This window comes from Aplysia californica, unplaced genomic scaffold (assembly GCF_000002075.1).
Source record: "Aplysia californica isolate F4 #8 unplaced genomic scaffold, AplCal3.0 scaffold00022, whole genome shotgun sequence".
NCBI lineage: Eukaryota > Metazoa > Mollusca > Gastropoda > Aplysiida > Aplysiidae > Aplysia > Aplysia californica.
In genome coordinates this window covers 190312-200076 of record NW_004797292.1, presented here as the reverse complement: position 1 = coordinate 200076, position 9765 = coordinate 190312, and the positions used below count along the sequence as shown (strand labels likewise).

The 9765-nt window shown below is 41.2% G+C and overlaps 1 protein-coding gene across 1 annotated transcript in view; it reads left to right on the top strand.

Annotated features, from left to right (window-relative positions):
- The first annotated feature begins 1527 nt into the window (after positions 1–1527).
- Positions 1528–9765, top strand: part of LOC101858235 (universal stress protein YxiE) — a 23252-nt gene continuing 15014 nt past the window's right edge. Inside the window, exon 1 of the mRNA XM_005090810.3 lies at positions 1528–1626. The gene's annotated coding sequence lies outside the window, so the exon portion shown is untranslated. The remainder of the gene's footprint in view (positions 1627–9765) is intronic.

The following is a 9765-nucleotide window of genomic DNA, read 5'->3' as shown; positions in this document are numbered from 1 at the left end:
GGCAGTGCTACTGACTGAAGTTGTCTTTAGGCCATTCCCAGAGGAGGGATATTAACATGTTTTTATGCACCGCAGAACTGCAAATGGGCTGATTTATCAATGTCATGTTCATACTGAGCCGGAACAACATAGGGGAAACTGTTGCTTTTTCTTTCCGCATCCTTACTATCGTCATTTTCCTCTAATTCATGTGCATGTTTGTCACTCTCTTTTGAACTGCTATTTCCGGGATGCCATGATAGTCGAAGCAGACTTTGTGCTGTTGAGGATAGAGAGGTGAGCAGAGTAAGCCTGATTCCCCGTTTGGACTTCTCTGTTGACATCCACCCTTTGGCGCTCTTATGACGTTATGCAGTTGTGAGCACCGTAAAACCTTACTAAAACACACAAACAAATCTTTATGAAATAAATATCTAGATAAATATGCTTCAAAAAGCTCATTTTACGTGCATTCAATATCGTCAAACAGCAGCTCCTCTTTTCAGAAACTGTTACTAATGGGATAAGTTACTAACAATCCTCGAGGATCTTCCAATTTCTAACCAAAAGATCTCAAAACATGTATGACAAAGAGAGATGATGCCATAAAAACTATATAAATTGCCATTCGTCACCACCAATAATAGGTTCCCTCATGGTTCACCTATTACCCCAGCCCTGCTCACCTTTAAAGCCAATAACTGAAAAAACCCATTAATCAAACACACTATTGATTATGTACACTGACGATAGCTCTGCCCAAGCCCTAGTAATACCAGAAGAACTCCACGCTTACACGAAGTATTGACACATATTGTTACATAAGGTGAAGACCACAAACTTACTTTCAATGTTCAAAAGATTAAAGTGCTAGACGTTGATTTGAGACAAAAGAAACACGCAAGAACCGATTAAAACCAAAGGAGAAATAAAAATAAAACAAAATCAGATTGATGAAACTTTGGATACAAAAACTTTTAGAGTCTTGGATAACCAATAACACTAAAAATAATTTTGACAGCATTTTAGGACACGAGATACAAAGGAATTTATAAAGATGCCAAAAAACTCCACACATCCCTTTTTTAGTACATACAACTTGAAGTGCGTAGCTGACTGCCAATCTCTTTTAGAATGAAATGGCATCTTTATCAATACTCTAAAAACCACAAACGCGTTCAACAACATGAATAAGAAACAACAACACAACTCACAATCACGCCTACCCCTACCCAGAAACCAAGACCACAACCTCAACCCCTGCCATTATCACCAACGGCATCGCTAACGGCAATGATAGTAGTAGCAGTCAGCAACACTTAATCCATCGCGGACCGGCAAAGATGCTTGATTAGCCGGCCGGAAAACATTTAACCCAACAACACCAGTGTGATGGTAAAGTAAGACTCTTACATCCTGGCTTCTCTGATTTCTTTCGCTGCGTAGTTCACGTGCCTGGTACCCGTTCCACACTCTACTTCGCTTTCCCACGTCTCATAATCTCTATCTATCGACCCACGGTCCCTCCATGAGCAGTCTCCTTGTGTTGGCTATACGGAGAAGGGCGGTCCCCCCTCTACCCGGTTCGCCGATATAATATGAATGATTTAACTTGGCCTTCAGCGTAGTGCGGTCCTGATCAGAATGGTTAGCACTTGTAGTAGTCCGTGAGTTGTGTTGTGGAGTCCTCACAGCTTATTGTATCCGGTGGTTGCTGTGAGTGGCCGCGGTCATTAGTTTTGTGGCTCTCCAGTTTGGATATATCCTGGAGGGTTGTGCCGGAGTGTAGAGTGTTAAGAAGGTTAAATAAATCATATGGAACAATTCTATTGTGGAATCTTGGGGTTTTTTTACCTGAGAAAGAAGTAAAAACTGCTAACCAATTTTCCATGTTTGACATTTCCATGCACTAAGATTTCTGGCCCATATTCCATGAGCCATTATGTTTTTTAAAAAAGGAAATAGCAGGTTGTTGGAATCTATTGTGTTTTCGAGGAAAGTGGCATGTTACTTGGATATTCAAACCTAGATGTATTATTGGCTTTTGTGCTTTTTGTTTATTTTGAATCTCTCTTATCTTTGGTTGAAAGGGAGAAACTGCAGGGTGTTTTTTCCTGGCGTTTTATGCACTACTACGTTTTCCAATTTCCCCAAACCTCTAATTACCAGTCTAATTTTATTCAGTGAGCAATTTCTCTGAGTTGGCCATGTGGAGAAGGATGGGGTGGCTCCCCTTCACCCCGTTGGGCGATATAATGAATGATTTAACTTGGCCTCCAGTGTAGCGCGGTCCTGATCTGAATGGTTAGCACTAATTGTAGTAGTCCGTGAGTTGTGTATCCGGTGGTTGCTGAGAAAGGAATGTAACGTTTTAAAGTTTTCGATTTTCATTTACACTGAATTTATGCTTTACTTGGTCAAAATAGTACTTCAAGTCTTGAGAGACCTAAGATTTCAAAGACAAAGCTCAGATGATTGTCCCCTTAGTGTGGTTTAATTCTGCTACTTCTTCGAATCTCAATACCGTACTACACAACTGCGGCGCAATAGGGCCGTCTCCGTGCCGAGTCACTATAAACTGTCAACCAGTAACTCAAGAGCTGTTTATTTTGCTATGTAAAGAAGAGAAACTGGGTGTGCTCATCTGAAGTAATGTTATAATTTCTTATTATGATGAATTATATAGCGTGGTTTTCAGCGCATCATTGGTGTGGGGCAATATCAACAATAGAGGGGATGAGCTTACTTTCACCATGATCTGATTTAGCGATCACTAAAGCGCTCTGAGTGATCAATTTACGTGCAGCGTAAGGTAGCTAATCCAATATCAATATGGCTACGTCATAAAATATTTAATGTTCGTGTTTCGTGTAGCGGCGGCATTAATTTTGTGCAGCAAGTTCAATTTTAGGGGCTGGGTAGGGGCGGGAACCTGTGAGCATTTCACAGTATGGCCTTATCTTTTAAATACACTAATAATTAAGTATTGCTTTGACTGAACATGAGGGTTTGAATGCTACTATATCATTTTTCGTTTTAAGCTACACAGGGGCAAGATGTTGGCTCACTGCTGTTTTGTAGTTTGTCAATCGTGCAGAATGAGTCTACCGAAGATAAGAATATTAATGGTTTTTAACTGAATGCGCTTTTTTTTTTCAATCAAAGTGGTGTTCTAAAAAAGGGGCTGAGGACGGAACTAATAATGCAAATGTGGTAAAAAAAAAGACAAGAATAAAGTTCCTTAATATGATTATGCTTCGAGAACAGGTTTTGATTCCAGTGCTTGTCTATTCTCTCCTACAGATCCGGAGGACTGTGGTTCAATAAATGTTCAATTTGATGGGTTTCAGAAACGTTTGTACTGCTCTCTATACATTTGGCTCTGTCGACTCAGAGACAGCTGTTCGATCAAAGGTCTTCTCTTTGAAATAACCCATCTTTGTCAAAAGGCTATTTTTGAATCTGTGGTATTTTTTTCACGGGCTCAAAAAGTATGTTGTGGAAATGTAAATTCTAAATGTTGAAAAAAAAGGTTACCATACCATACCATACCATAGCATACCATACCATACCATACCGTACCGTACTGTACCGTACCGTATCGTACCATACCATACAATACTATACCATGCTATACCATACCGTGCCTTATCATGCCATCCCATGTCATTCCATACCATACCATGCGTTCGGCTCTCGAGAGAAATACCTATCTTTGTCAAAAGGCTGTTTCTGAATCTGTGGTATTTTTTTCCTGGGCTCAAAGAGTATTTTGTGGAAATGTACATTCTAAATGTTGAAAAAAAGGTTATCGTACCATACCATACCATACCATACCATACCATACCATACCATACCATACCATACCGTACCATACCGTACCGTACCGTACCGTACCGTACCGTACCGTACCGTACCATACCATTCCATACCACACCATACCATACCATACCATATCATACCATACTATACCATACTGTGCCTTACCATGCCATTCCATGCCATTCCATACCATACCATGCGTTTGGCTCTCGAGAGAAATACAGTATCTTCTGGGCGAGAACGTGACTTGGCTTCGAGGAGATGAGCCAGAAGTAGGTCCACCCGGAGGGCATATTATTGTTTCCAAGTGTCAATTCATATTTTGAGCTAAAACTGTTGTGGCACACTCTGTCTTTTGTCTTTCATGGAAGTGGTAGCAAAGGTGGACATTAATTCTTAAGCGGACCCATTGCAGAAACGCGCGTAAAAAGGATATTCTGAGAGATCTAACACAGGCCGTGAAATTCTGTCCTTCTCAAGCGTCGAATGACAGTGCCCCAGGGGTCGGTCATTCAGTCCTACTTGATGCCATGGGAGACAAGCATTAATTAGAACAATAAATTACTGATTCCACACCTCCAAGCCACGCTTTGAAATTAGACTACAGTTGTGGCATACTCCGAGGGAGGGCTAATAGTACAGGACAGCACAGGACAGGCTTCAGTAATGTTGTTGATGGCCTATACTCCACTGGGAGTTAAAAGGGCAAGACTGAGAGAGAGAGGTCTCTTCAAACTATTGGTTTCTTGTGCATCCGTGAATGTCGTGCGCTTATGTCTGTGGTTTAGCCGCTCCAAGACAAGAAGACGTTAGTTTGATTACCGCGTTGGGGAAGGGTTATCAAGTTTCTTGTTCTTTCTTCTGGGCTGTTGTATTCCTTTCAGCCCGTGTTGGTCCTGCCTCGCAAATGATCTAATTTGTTTCTCTGAGGGCGTAAAAATATACACATTTTAAGAAATAGATTAATGAAACCCTGTTTTTTATCAGTGTTTTGGGGTTTTTAACATTTGTTATCCTACGTACTGAGTGGAGATACCGTGTCTTGGATGGGGTGATTGAGCTCTACATCGTTGCATACAAAAGATACTTTATGATTTCGATTCACGCGTTGAGAAGTTTTTAGAAATAGAATATAGATCTCCGTTTATCTGCTGTACAGGGGTTTGTGTGTCCAGCTCAACCAGGGTGTGCCTTGACAGGCAGGATCAAATATGGATCAATTAATAGTGATGAGTACCAAACTCTAACGATAAATCTTCTTGTTGTGGCCTGGTAGAATGGGGAGTACATGTATTTCTATTTCACACTATCTACTCCTCGGCACAACTAAATGTTGACGGACTTTCTGCGCAGTTTAGATGAAGTTAAACTTTTTTGTGCGCGGTAAAACCCAGCATTTACAGGCCCTCCTGACCTGAAAAAAACATTAGGGTCGCACTGGTTTTAGGAGTGCTGGAAATGCGCCTCTTCCTAGTGTTACATCATCCACAAACATGCTGTGGACTCCCACTGGGCCTCTGTGACAGGTTAGAGCAGGGAACTGGCCTTTCCTGTCGGTCAATGACTCCCGGGAGATTTGCTAATGGCCGCTGTCAATCTTGTCCTCAGGTACTTATGTCTCACTGTGTGTGACGGCCTCAAGCGCGCACTGCTTTGATGCAGCTAACATGTTGCTAGTTTAATTCATACGTGGTCTTTACTAGTTTCACGATTTAGTTGGCAGTGTTGCTTGCAAATTGACTTTACTGGTTTTCACAAATTACATCAATAGGCATTTTGGTTCAGTTCGAGCCGCTGTGGTTGGGGTATCACTCAAACCTCTCTTCTTTGTTGCCACCCCCAACACTCCATTAGTGCTGTTCGTTTCTATTTTTTCGCTGGTCTGACGAAGCAGTGAATCATGTACGAACTTTCAAACAGATGAAAGGGTTGTATGGCGTTTGTTCCAGGTATTTTTTCAGTTTTTAAATAAAATCAATATCCCCCTCTCTTTCCTTCTCGTCCCTCCTCCACCCCTACCACCTCCTCTCTCTCTCTCTCTCTCTCTCTCTCTCTCTCTCTCTCTCTCTCTCTCTCTCTCTCTCTCTCTCTCTCTCTCTCTCTCTCTCTCTCTCTCTATCTATCTATCTATCTGTCTGTCTATCTCTCTCTCTTTCTCTCTCTCCCTCTCTTTCTCTCTCTCACCCCCCCCCCCCAACAAACGCACGCACGCACTCTCACAAACGCACGCTCGCACTCTCACAAACGCACACACATACGCGTGACACACACACACACACAAACACACATACACACACACATACACACACACACGCACGCACGCACGCACACATTCAGGCACACACATTCGCTCTCGCTTTGATTATAACAATGCTTTTCGTTCGTCAACTTCCAATTAATCTGGCAGATCGGAAGCGTCCCTAACGATACCTGTCAACTCCCTGTCTGATATCGCTAGAACTCTCCCAGTAGTCGCCGGATGTGGGCAGTCGGAATGTCTCGTTGCTTTTCCCAGTTCTCTCTATGGCTTCGGGATCACAAAACAAAGTGAGTGAGTTCGTGGACAAACAGTCGAATCTGTACGATCTGAACAAATGACAGGTCAATATTATTGTTCTAGAATAAATTAGAAACAATAATATTCATTAATGTTTATTCGAGATAATGATATGCTCAGACTGTTCTTGTCGGTCCTTCTGATCAATACGACTGGGAGATGGTAATACAAAGCATTCGCTTAGGAAAATAGACTGGCAACTTGCACTCTTTATCTTGTTATGCTCTTTCTGTAAAAAAAAACAACAACCCAGCAACAAAACAAAACAACAACAAAAACGGAAATGAAATGGGCCATTTGAAAAGTAATCTAAATGCGAATCTAAAAAATTCCAAATGTCATAGATATGGATTCGTTCGACATGGGTTGGATTTTGCTGTCGCGCTCTTACATAGACTCATTACCACTTTGTCTGATACGCTGCCTTCCAATACACCCAGAAAATCTAAATGGATTGTGAAAAAAGAAACAAATCTCAGAAAGATTAATCACATTTCAGGGGGAATATTTCCAGGCAGACTAATTTGATCCCATTCTATCTCTTAGCCCCGTGTTAAGTACTTCTCAGAACAAAGAAAATGATAATAAATAGGATAGAAAGAAATGAGATTTGTCTCGTTTCCCTCTCCCTTGGGAAATTTGCTCGACATGGTTGTAGGCGTATTCACATTAACAACCGAGGTCTTCTTTGCATGGTACTATTTTCTTCAAAACATGTGGAAAGCAGACTGTCAGCTCAGTTGGTATGACGCTGAGATATAGTGCATGTGTCATTGGTTCGAATCCCGTACATGGCGTTTTTTAAATAGGCTTGTTTGTGAAGTTTCCAAAGAAATCTGCCCACTAGGCTCTAACCTGTTGGGGATAGGGGTTAATCCACAGGCTCCATCTCTTTAGATAACCGTATTGTGTTGAGAGGGGCGTTAAATCCACACAATTATCTCTTCACTGGCGATCTGGCTGGAATCCTCCTCGAGACATTCTTAAACTTTGACGGATTAAGTATGGTATAATTTTTCCTTTATTGGCCACGGCTCTGTACTGAAACTGAAGTTTTGTACTGACACCATGTTATTGCAGTTGTACAAAAGAAAACATCAAAGGGGGTACGTCTTTAAATCAGAAACCTGCTCTTTGATAACTTTAGTTTGTTGAAACCCGTAACTCATTTGAATTACATCTCAGTGTTGTTCAAACTCAGTCAAACAGCAAATCCATCTCTTACAAGTTTTAATGCTTTGGCCAGAACGGGTGGAAAAAATCTCTCTAGGAAAGTAAACTTGACAATTTTACAATTTAAAAAAAACAACAACAACCGTATTTGTTGTAAAAGACAATGGGGACAAATAACACAGCTGACGATAACTAGTCAATCTAAACCGGGCTTTTCGTTATTTTAATTTGTTAAACTTTCTGTATCGATTCTATTTTTCGCTCTCCCAGCCTGTATTGATTATATTGTATACGCAAAAGGTTGAAAAACCCCATCTTGGACCATGGCGGTATTGGTACAATTGCAATCGTATCGATTCGTTCTGGTTACTCTTCTACATAGCTAAACAGATACTCTTGTCCGTTTCACGGGTTCATTAAGGCTCCAGGGGAGTTGTTTTCTCATCCATTCGAGTCTGACCTTTCGGATTGGACTCTTCTAGTTGTCGTGTAAACACAAAAGGCAACACGCCACTAATTACAGTAGAACCGGCTCTATGACCACTTGCCCAAGACAGTCAGACTGCTGCTCATCTCCTCTCATTTAAAAAATAACAATATAATGACACTGTCCAAGAGGAGCACCTGTCTAAGATGACCACGTTTCTCCTCAGCAGTGAGTGTCAATCTTGGCCAGGTTCGACTGTACTTTTTCTAGACGTTTTTTTATAAGCTGTTGCCCAGTCGCGCACACCAAAGCATTTTTCTAAGTAGAAATCTACTCAATACTGCATGTACTCCTTTCAATTTTCTTGGAAGATAGTTTCAAAAGTAATTGTTAATGATCTCAGAAATGTCAGGTTATGAATTCTGTAAATGATTAAAAAGAGGAAAGCTAATAACATGTCTGACTCTAACCAAGGCTCCCTGTACGAAGTTGCCACCTTAGATAACTTTATAGTTGTCTATAATTTCTAATTCAGTTTGCGGCAACACGCATACTTATTTTTAGTTGCGAGTACCCAGAATGTTCCAAACGGGGTTCTCTTTGTCTCAATCTCTGACCAACTCTGATAAATTAGTTTGGATGTGAGATTAGTCAAGCAAACAGAGATAACACTGAGTGTGTTTACGGGAAACAATCGTTGGCTTTAGTTAGTCTCTTATTTAAAGAGAATTTTGCTTTAGGGAAAACAAGAAGAAATGTGCAGATGATTAATTAATGTATTCAAATGTATCGATCGTGTTCTTCTTTCTTTTGATTTCTTTGGGTACAAGTCGGATATTATGTACCCTACTTAAACAGCACGATGGCTCATGTGGTGGATCTCCTCAATTCAAACTTAATTTCAAGATATGTTCGTAAGAATCCAACACGGGAGGGAAGGGGGACGGATGGCAGAAGGGGGGGGGGGGCAGGGAGTTAATTATGGAGCTTCCTATCCTAATTACACATTGTCTGCCAATCAACGAAGTTCATAGTGCTATCTTATTCTACTGGGTTTGGGAACAGGGTAGGTCGGGGATCGAGCCTTGGCAGGGGCTATATGAATGTATTTTTATTCATTGTCTTGCTGGAATTTCCCTTAGTCTGGACCATGAAAAGTATTGTGATTTGGGAGAGTAGGAATGAGGGAGGGGTGTTGTTGCAATGCAGGTTTGTTCAAAGTAAAAAGAAATTTGTTTTATTTCTTATCCATTCCATTGTGTATAGCCTTTCCATATTCATTGTGTGCGATCTTTTCAAACCGTCCCTCCTTTCTCTCACTCTCTCTCTCTCTCTCTCTCTCTCTATCTATCTATCTATCTATCTATCTATCTATCTCTCTCTTTCTCTCTCGCTCTCTCTCTCTCTCTTTGTCTCTCTCTCGTTCTCTCCCTCTGTCATTGTATGTATGTGTCTGTCTGTCCCTTTGTCTCTTTCGCTCTTTGTGCTCACTCCCCCTCTTCCTCTTCTCTCTCTCTCTCTCTCTCTCTCTCTCTCTCATTTTCGTTGCAAGGGTTCCCTCTTTCCACAAAATGGCATCGACCTCAAACGTCTGATCCGAGACTTCCTACCACTCAGTCTGTTTACACTCGTCTCGTGTCTCTTTATCTCTCTCACGGCCTCCTCTGCTCGTATTTACTCATCGGATCGTTCTGTTGGCCTCACCGCAGAACGACCACCCAAGACAACCGCTCTAACTATACTTCCAGATTCACATACATTAACAAACAAACACACAAACACACACAAACAAAAAAATACACACACA